Source organism: Diceros bicornis, chromosome 2, assembly GCF_020826845.1.
Source record: "Diceros bicornis minor isolate mBicDic1 chromosome 2, mDicBic1.mat.cur, whole genome shotgun sequence".
In the NCBI taxonomy this organism is placed as follows: Eukaryota; Metazoa; Chordata; class Mammalia; order Perissodactyla; family Rhinocerotidae; genus Diceros; species Diceros bicornis.
This window is the reverse complement of record NC_080741.1, coordinates 71921942-71932547: the sequence shown is the minus strand read 5'-3', so window position 1 is coordinate 71932547 and position 10606 is coordinate 71921942.

Sequence of the window (10606 nt, the reverse complement as noted above, 5' to 3'; positions counted from 1 at the left end):
CAGAGAAGGACTACTAAAACACTGAGAAAAAAAAAAAGTTAAAAAATGGCAGTAAGTACATACTTATCAATAGCTACTTTAAACGTCAATGGACTAAATGCTCCAATTAAAAGGCATAGGGTGGCTGACTGGATAAAAAAACAAGACCCATATATATGCTGCATACAAGAGACACACTTCAGACCTAAAGACACTCACAAACTGAAAGTGAAGGGATGGAAAAAGATACTCCACGCAAATGGCAATGAAAAGAAAGCTGGGGTATCAGTACTCATATCAGACAAAATAGACTTTAAAATAAAAACTGTAAAAAGAGACAAAGAAGGGCATTACATAATGATCAAGGGAACAATCCAACAAGAGGATATAACACTTGTAAATATCTACGCACCCAATGTAGGTGCACCTAAATATATAAAGCAATTATTAACAGACATAAAAACAGAAATAGACAGTAACACAATAACAGTAGGGGACTTTAACACTCCACTTACACCAACGGATAGATCATCCAAACAGAAGATCAATAAGGAAACATTGGCCTTAAACGACACACTAGAACAGATGGACCTAGTAGATATATACAGAGCATTCCATCCAAAAACCGAAGAATACACGTCCTTTTCAAATGCACATGGAACATTCTCCAGGATTGATCACATATTAGGTCACAAAACAAGTCTCCATAAATTTAAGAAGATTGAAATAATACCAAGTGTCTTTTCTGACCACAACAGTATGAAACTAGAAATCAACTATAGGAAGAAAATCAGAAAAGCCACAAATACGTGGAGATTAAACAAAATGCTACTGAACAACGACTGGGTTAATGAAGAAATCAAAAAATACCTGGAGACAAATGAAAATGAAAATACGACATGCCAGAATTTATGGGATACAGCAAAAGCGGTTCTAAGAGGGAAGTTTATAGCGATACAGGCCTATCTCAACAAACAAGAAAAATCTCAAATAAACAATCTAACAATGCACCTAAAGGAACTGGAAAAAGAAGAACAAACCAAGCCCAAAATCAGTAGAAGAAGGGAAATAATAAAAATCAGAGCAGAAATAAATGAAATAGAGACCAAAAAAACAATAGAAAAAATTAATAAAACCAAGAGCTGGTTCTTTGAAAAGATCAACAAAATTGACAAATCTTTAGCTAGACTCACCAAGAGAAAAAGAGAGAAGGCGCAAATAAGTAAAATCAGAAATGAAAGAGGAGAGGTTACAACAGACACCTCTGAAATACAGAAGATTATAAGAGAATACTATGAAAAGCTATATGCCAACCAATTCGACAATCTGGAAGAAATGGATAAATTCTTAGAATCATACAACCTTCCAAAACTGGATCAAGAAGAAGTAGAGAATTTGAATAGACCGATCACCAGTAAGGAGATCGAAACAGTAATCGCAAACCTCCCCAAAAATAAAAGTCCAGGACCAGACGGCTTCCCTGGGGAATTCTACCAAACATTCAAAGAAGACTTAATACCTATCCTTCTCAAACTCTTCCAAAAAATTGAGGAGGCTGGGAAGCTCCCTAACTCATTCTACGAAGCTGACATTACCCTGATACCAAAACCAGACAAAGACAACACAAAAAAAGAAAATTACAGGCCAATATCACTGATGAACATCGATGCAAAAATTCTCAACAAAATACTAGCAAATCGCATACAACAATACGTTAAAAAGATTATACACCATGATCAAGTGGGATTTATTCCAAGGATGCAGGGATGGTTTAACATTCGCAAATCAGTCAACGTGATACACCACATTAATAAAATGAAGAATAAAAATCACATGATCATCTCAATAGATGCAGAGAACGCATTTGACAGGATACAGCATCCATTTATGATAAAAACTCTGAATAAAATGGGTATAGAAGGAAAGTACCTCAACATAATAAAGACCATATATGAGAAACCCACAGCTAATATCATCCTCAATGGTGAAAAACTGAAAGCCATCCCTCTAAGAACAGGAACCAGACAAGGATGCCCACTGTCACCACTCCTATTTAACATAGTACTGGAAGCCCTAGCCAGAGCAATCAGGCAAGAGAAAGAAATAAAAGGGAACCAAATTGGAAAGGAAGAAGTGAAACTGTCACTATTTGCAGATGACATGATTTTATATATAGAAAACCCTAAAGAATCCACCAGAAAACTTTTAGAAGTAATAAACGAATATGGTAAAGTTGCAGGATACAAAATCAACATACAAAAATCAGTTGCATTTCTATACACTAACAACGAAGTAGCAGAAAGAGAAATTAAGAATACCATCCCATTTACAATTGCAACAAAAAGAATAAAATACCTAGGAATAAACTTAACCAAAGAGGTGAAGGATCTGTACACCGAAAACTATAAAACATTTCTGAAAGAAATTGAAGAAGACACAAACAAATGGAATGATATTCCATGCTCTTGGATTGGAAGAATTAACATAGTTAAGATGTCCATACTTCCTAAAGCCATCTATAGATTCAATGCAATCCCTATCAAAGTTCCAACAACAGTTTTCACAGAAATAGAACAAAGAATCCTAAAATTTATATGGAACAACAAAAGACCCCGAATAGCTAAAGGAATTCTGAGAAAAAAGAACAAAGCTGGAGGTATCACACTCCCTGACTTCAAAATATACTACAAAGCTATAGTAACCAAAACAGCATGGTACTGGCACAAAAACAGACACACAGATCAATGGAATAGAATCAAAAGCCCAGAAATAAACCCACACATCTATGGACAGCTAATCTTTGACAAAGGAGCCAAGAACATACAATGGGGAAAAGAAAGTCTCTTCAACAAATGGTGTTGGGAACACTGGATAGCCATATGCAAAAAAATGAAAACAGACCCTTACCTTACACCATACACAAAAATTTACTCCAAATGGATTAAAGACTTGAATGTAAGACCTGAAACTGTGAAACTTCTAGAAGAAAACATAGGCAGTACGCTCTTCGACATCGGTCTTAGCAACATCTTTTCAAACACCATGTCTGACCGGGCAAGAGAAACAATAGAAAAAATAAACAAATGGGACTACCTCAAACTAAAAAGCTTCTGCACAGCAAAGGAAACCATCAACAAAACGAAAAGACAACCTAACAATTGGGAGAAGATATTTGCAAACCATACATCTGATAAGGGCTTAATCTCCAAAATATATAAAGAACTCATGCGTCTCAACAACAAAAAAACTACCAACCCAATTAATAAATGGGCAAAAGACCTGAACAGACATTTCTCCAAAGAAGATATACAGATGGCCAACAGACACATGAAAAGATGTTCAAAATCACTAACTATCAGGGAAATGCAAATCAAAACTACAATGAGATATCACCTCATGCCCGTCAGAATGGCTATAACAAGACAGGAAACAACATGTGTTGGAGAGGATGTGGAGAGAAGGGAACTCTCCTACACTGCTGGTGGGAGTGCAAACTGGTGCGGCCACTATGGAAAACAGTATGGAGATTCCTCAAAAAATCAAGGATAGAACTACCATATGATCCAGCTATTCCACTGTTGGGTATTTATCCAAAGAACTTGAAAACACCAATTTGTAAAGGTACATGCACCCCTGTGTTCATTGTAGCGTTATTCACAATAGCCAAGACTTGGAAGCAACCTAAGTGCCCATCAAGGGACGAATGGATAAAGAAGATGTGGTATATATACACAATGGAATACTACTCAGCCATAAGAAATGATGAAATCCAGCCATTTGTGACAACATGGATGGACATTGAGGGTATAATGCAAAGTGAAATAAGTCAGAGGGAGAAGGTCAAATACCGTATGATTTCCTTCATTAAGTAGTAGATAATAACAACAATAAACAAACACATAAGGACAGAGATTGGATTGATGGTTACCAGAGGGGAAGGGGGGAGGGAGGAGGGTGAAAGGGATAATTCGGTACATGTGTGTGGTGATGGGTTGTAATTAGTATTTTGGTAGTGAACATGATGTAATCTATGCAGAAATAGAAGTACAATGATGTACACCTGAAGTTTTTACACTGTCATAAACCAATGTTACTGCAACAAACAAAAAATTAAAAAAAAAAAAAAAAAAAGACCTGAACCATAAAACTTCTAGAAGAAAATATAAGGAAAAAGGATTTAATTTCCTCAAGAAATTAAAAATAGAACTACCATTTGATAAAGCAGTCCCACTTCTGGATATATATCCAAAGGAAAGGAAATGTTTATCTCAAGGACTTACCTAGAATCTCATATTCATTGCAGCATTATTCACAATAGCCAAGATACGGAAACACCTAACTGTCTGTCAAAGAATGAATGGATAAAATGTGGTATATATATGTATATAGATATATGTATGTATGTATTGTGTGTGTGTGTGTGTGTGTGTGTGTGTGTAATATTATTCCACCTTAAAAAAGAAGAAAATTCTGTATTTGCAGCAACATGGATGAACCTGGAGGGTATTACGCTAAGTGAAATAAAACAGACAGAGAAAGACAAAAAAAAAAAAAAAAAAGAATCATTCAGCCTCATCTTTATTTCACTACAGCTCAAATTACCTGTTTATTTCCTTGGGGGAGCTGTGCTTTGTAAAGAGACAATGAAAATCAATTCCCTAGCCTCAAACACCACCAATAATGCTCATTACTATACTAATACTTACAGGCATGGATGTATTGAGTACATTTTCTCTGGAAAGCCTAAAGCAATCTTATTGTCCTTTGCATTTTCAGAATGTTCAACCAGAGGATAAGATGCAATAGGCAATCAATTTCTATGGAGGAGGGCTTAAGGGGTGGCAATGTGGTTAGAAGAGATTCTTCAGTTGTGTAGAATTTTACATATGCCTGAGAGAATTTCAATTGTCTGTATCAGGGATGTCCAATGGAACTTTCTGCACTGATGGGAATGTTCTATATACGTCCTAGCCACATATGGCTTTGGGACACTTGAAATGTGGCTTGTGTAACTAAAAAATTGAATGTTTTTATTTAATAAAACAGGAGACTAGTGGCTACCGTATTGGACCATGCAAACCTATAGTAATGAATGGGGCTGATGAAAATATGAGGAGCCAAATTAAGTCTCATGGCCACACCTAACCTAAAATGATATGGCTAAATACAATCCTACCCTGAACCTGTAAAGCGAAGACCCAAAGGTATTTGATGAACAGCCATATATGACTGTCACAATTGGTTGTACCCTTTTTTGGCTGTATCCACTTTATAATATCTTACATGAAGAGTCATCTACCTTAATATTTACTAATGTGGGGCCGGCCCCGTGGCTTAGCGGTTACGTACGCGTGCTCTGCTACTGGCGGCCCGGGGTTCAGATCCCGGGCGCGCACCGACGCACCGCTTCTCCGGCCATGCTGAGGCTGCGTCCCACACACAGCAACTAGAAGGATGTGCAACTATGACATACAACTATCTACTGGGGCTTTGGGGGGAAAAAAAAAAGGAGGAGGGTTGGCAATAGATGTTAGCTCAGAGCCGGTCTTCCTCAGCAAAAAGAGGAGGATTGGCATGGATGTTAGCTCAGGGCTGATCTTCCTCACAAAAAAATAAATAAATAAATATTCACTAATGTGTAACAGTTTATTCCCTGAAAATACCAAGCAATTAAGGAAAGACTAGAATTTATAGAGCAGTTGCTATATTTTAGATACCATGCTAAGTACATTCATACATGTTATCTTGGATCCTCTTCCCTATGAAGTACTCATATCTCTATTTTACAAAAGAGAAAACAGACTCATAAAATTGTTCTTTTCCTAAAGTTACGCAAATACTAAGAAGCAGAAAAAGGATGGATTTTAACCCAGGTCCAATGTCTGGTCTCTTTCCTCTAAGCCACACTATCTACCAGCACAGCAATGAAGAATTAGCATTGCTGTGGAATATTTATAAAAATAAAAACAGTTGTCATATGTTACTGCCATGCATATTCAATTCATCAACTCAGTAGTTTTATGTATCAAGTAACTGTTAGGTGCCCCAAATTTTAGGTGTCATGGCGTATCATAAGAAGGAAATTATCATCTTTACAAAGTTTAAAACTCTCTCGAGGCTTCCAGGTAATAAAACATTAATCCATAGCCCCAGCCAATAGGATGCTGCACCAGGATGAAGATGCCTTACACATGGGAACTCTGATCCAGGGTGCATTTTGTTGCAGGTGGTACAAAAGCAAGCGAGCAAAATTCAGCACTGTCAGACACAAATCTCATGCCTAGCAAAATATTCCCACTTCCCCCTCAGTCTTCATCAACCTTCTCATTCAAGTCATCAGTATTCCTGTCAGGCATAGCATCAAATGACTCAACAGCAACATTTCTCCCATTCTCTGGTGTAAAATTTTATTTAGAGAGTGACATACATTTTGACATTTGAGATTTTTTACTGAAATTTGAAACACAAAGGCAGGGAATTGCTGCCAGCTACTTAAGTACAGCATTTACCTCAGGTTCAATAATAAGATCTCATCAAGAAATATGGACAGCCAGTGTCCTAATGGAAAATTTTTACCTGCATTTTTAATAATTCTGCCAAAAAGTTTGATGGCTGAAGCCAGTGCATTTTCCACAAACAATTTTTTATTCAGTGAAATTTCTGCCATGCTGGGTAATTGGGGGATGATTAATTGAACACATACTCCTGATTCATGTGAGAACCCGAATGGATGTTCTTGCTGAAAGAATGTTCAGGTTGTGCCCTGCTCAAGCATGCCTTGCTGAGGGGACGAGTGGGGGCAGAGATCCAGGCCACACTTCCCTCGTCTTAGCGGTGGGTGTAGGGCTGTGAAAGGAGGAGAGGGCTACGTATTCTCATTCACACAAAGATGACAGTGGGCTGGCAGGGTCCTGATGGTAGCCCATTCAGCAAACAGCCTTGGAACTTCTCTCTGCTCTCTAGTTCAGCCACCTAATACTCCCCTCCCCTCCTATTCCCTCTTCCCCATTTAGTCCTGTATCCTCTGCTCTGAGCCAGTCTTGGCTTTTTGGTTCATTCCATTACAGTCCAGGATTTTTCATGGCCGGCTGATGTGTGATGAGAGAGCAGGGGAAGAAAAATTCTCAGAGCTTTTCCTTGGTACCACTGGCTCCCTTCATCTAAGCCCCAGTGGTCTCCTTGATCCATCTGGGCCCCTGCCCCAAGGAACCCCTTGCTTTGGAGCCCCAGCCCTACTCTGGTTCCCATGAGAGGTCTTGGAGAACCTAGAAAGCATTGGACTCATCCATTACAGTCCTGTGTTCCATTAGCATCTTATAGGGGACTCTGACTCTGTCTTTCTCAAAAGGGTCTATGTGAAAAAAAGAGTAAGAAGTTGTAGGGGCCAGTCCAGTGGCGTAGTGGTTAAGTTCGCACAGTTCCGCTTCGGTGGTCCAGGGTTTGCTGTTCAGATCCTGGATGTGGACCTACTCACTGCTCATCAAGCCGTGCTGAGGTGGCGACCCTCATAGAAGAACTAAAAGAACCTGCACCTAGCATATACGACTGTGTACTGGGGCTTTGGGGAGAAATAAGAAAAAGAGAAAGATTGGCAACAGATGTTAGCTCAGGGCCAGTATTCCTCAAAAAAAAAAAGAAGAAGAAGTTGTGAAAGAGAATTATTTATTATCCTCTGCCTGAATTTTTTTTTTTCTTATCAGGAGTGTAAAACACTAAGAGGACTGAAAAGGGTAATGTGGGTGATCCTTGGGGGATGAGGTTCTGTACCTTGATTTTGATGATAGTTATACCATTCTATGCATTTGCCAAAACTTATGTTAAAACTGTGTACAAAGAAGAGTGAATTTTACCATATATAAACTTTAAAATAAATTTAAACATTTTTTAATATAAAATAAAACCATTTAAGGAAACCTTAATGAGTCTAGTGCTTGCATGAGGAGCAGGAGAGTAGGAGGAAACCCTGAGATTACTGGTAATTTTCTTGGGGCTCCAGGGAGAGGAATTTTCATGCAGGAATAGGGAGGAGACCAACCAGTCTCTGGGCTGGTGAAGGAGAAAGGCAGTGATTGTGAAGCCACGCAGAGCTGAGATTCAGCCCAATGGTACTCACTCCTTGGCCAGGCCATCTACAACTTCTACATCCTAAAGTCCTATCCTGTTCTTTTAATCTCTCAAACTCAGCTCCATTGGGACACCTCCCCTAGATGGTAGTAGCCACCATCAGAGACTGAGATCTGAGGAAACACTGGTTCCAGAGCAACGTGATGTAGGAAGATGTGTTCCTGAAATCTGAAGTTGAAATTCTTCTCATACATTTTCCACAAAAATGTTGATATGTTTAGTCCAAATAAGAATAACTATAATAATAGAAGAGTAGGCCCAACTATGATTGAATGAACAGTTACTGTGGACCAAACATCACTTAATCTCCCCTAACAACTCGATGAAGAAGACATTTCCATTTTGATTTTACAGATGAAGAAACTGAGGCTTAGAGAAGCTAAGATCCCAAAGCTAGTAAGTGACAGAGCTAGAATTAAACTCAAGTACGCTGAAAATTATATAACCCAATGCAGTTAAGTTTTATACTCTATACTCCCAGGGGCTTATGTGCTAAACAGGAATTTGTGGGCTACTCTGGGCAGCTAACCCAGGCCTAACAGTGCTTCTATGGGAAAAGGAATTCTGTTATCCAGCAACCAACCAGCACAGACTGTGGAGAGCCATCCTGAGTCAAGAATAATCCTGTAGCCTGAACAAAATTACCAGATCTGCCTATGCAGGTTTACTGATGCTCAAAGGCTTAAAGTATAATACATTATATTTGAGACCAGCTAGAAATAATTTAATTTCTTCTCTGAAGATTCAGAAGGCACTTTAGAAGTTTGCAGGACTCTTACTGTGAAGCACAACCCTCACCAAACAGCGCTCCAAAGCACCAATTTGCAGAGACCCAAGGATTGGCAGTGGCCGGTCAGTATTCTGTCCTACAGCTGAGGAAACGGAGGCTGAGCGAGGCCAAGTAACTCTGCTTACAGTTTCACAGACCGCTCACGGTGCTGCTGGGATTCAAAGCCAACTCTGTCTGACATGGAAACCCTGGTTCTTTCCATAATCCCACACTGCTTTGCAAAGGCAAGACTGACTGACAATGGTCCCTATATCTAAAACTGGGAAAACCAGATGAGCTAAGTTATTTTTAACAACTAAATGCCATCATTAGGGCAAAGAGGAAAAAAGAAATTAAGCTTTTAATTTCATCTTCCAGGCCTTACACCAAAATACTCAGACTCTTTGTCATGTATGCTTTTTCACTTGGTCTCAACGTTATTGAAAAAGCCTTTTCCCTTGGGTTTCCATGCCCTGGAAACTTCAGCAGAAAATCAGCAGCGCTGACATAAAAACTAAAATTGTTTTCTCCTCCTCCTGATTGAAAAGGGAGATAAGCGGACAGTCTTGGAGATCAAAGAGGAGCCTCCACAGAACACTGGTTGATGGCAAACAGTGGGTGCTTGATGAACAAAATGATTTTAATATTATAACAGCTAACACATCTCCATCTAGTTATGTACCAGGCCCTGCTCTGAGTACCGTAGATACAACTCATCTAGTTCTCACAGCAGCCCTAGGAGGCAGATCCCTTCAGTACCTCCATTAACCCAGGAGGAAACTGAGTCACAGAAAAATCAAATACATTGTTAAAGTCAATACAGCTTGTAAGTAGAGACCATTTTAGCTGATAATTGAATTCACTTTGAGAATGGGGATTTGGAAGAAGGTTAAAGGGGATACTGACAGATGATATTAAGCATATTCCTCCTCTTTTGAGATTCTAATATATGTATATATTTGAAATTACAATAACATCCAATATACGGTATACAATATGGTAATACATATAAAAGTAGTAGGAAATTGTTACCCATAGAAAACCTGAAATTTCTGCAGAAACATGGCACTCTAGGCCAGCCTGGCAAATATATGCCATAATCTCCTCTCCAATGTCCATGGCAGCTACTACTACCAACCTCTGCACTCTTTTTCCCTGAGGCCAAAAAGGAACTCAGAATCCTTTTTAACACAGTTCTTCAGGCAGCCACTATCAATGGAGCAGAGCTCCCTTGGCAACTTCAAGTCTATATGTCAGACCTGCTCTGGGCAGCTGAGGTACAGATTGCAGCCAGGGGTTGTCCTGCAGAACCTCAAGGGTAGCACATGGTTTCCTCGTCATCTTGCCATAGTGGCAGAGCAATGGCCCTATCAACAAGGAGGGGGCCGGGAGAGCTGGATCCAGGGTGGAGGTAACTGCAGAGGGGAGGAGCCCTTCTTTTCCCTACCGATTCCAAGTTTAGCCTCTGACACCAAGATCCCCAGTGAAAAACGTAGTTAAAAAACATGGTGCAATTTACATTTTAAATATCAGGCACTTCCACTTGAGTGGCATGTGAAAATGAGCCAGAGTTTCATCTCAAATTAATTTAATTAGTTCAAGAGGTACTTTATAAGGAGAGGCTAATCAGGACACTCAATATACAGAAACTCAAAAGAACTCTCAGAACCTTTCCTTTAGGGATTGCCTCCATTTACATTTAAAAAAAAATGCAGGCAGTGCCTAAAAACCCAT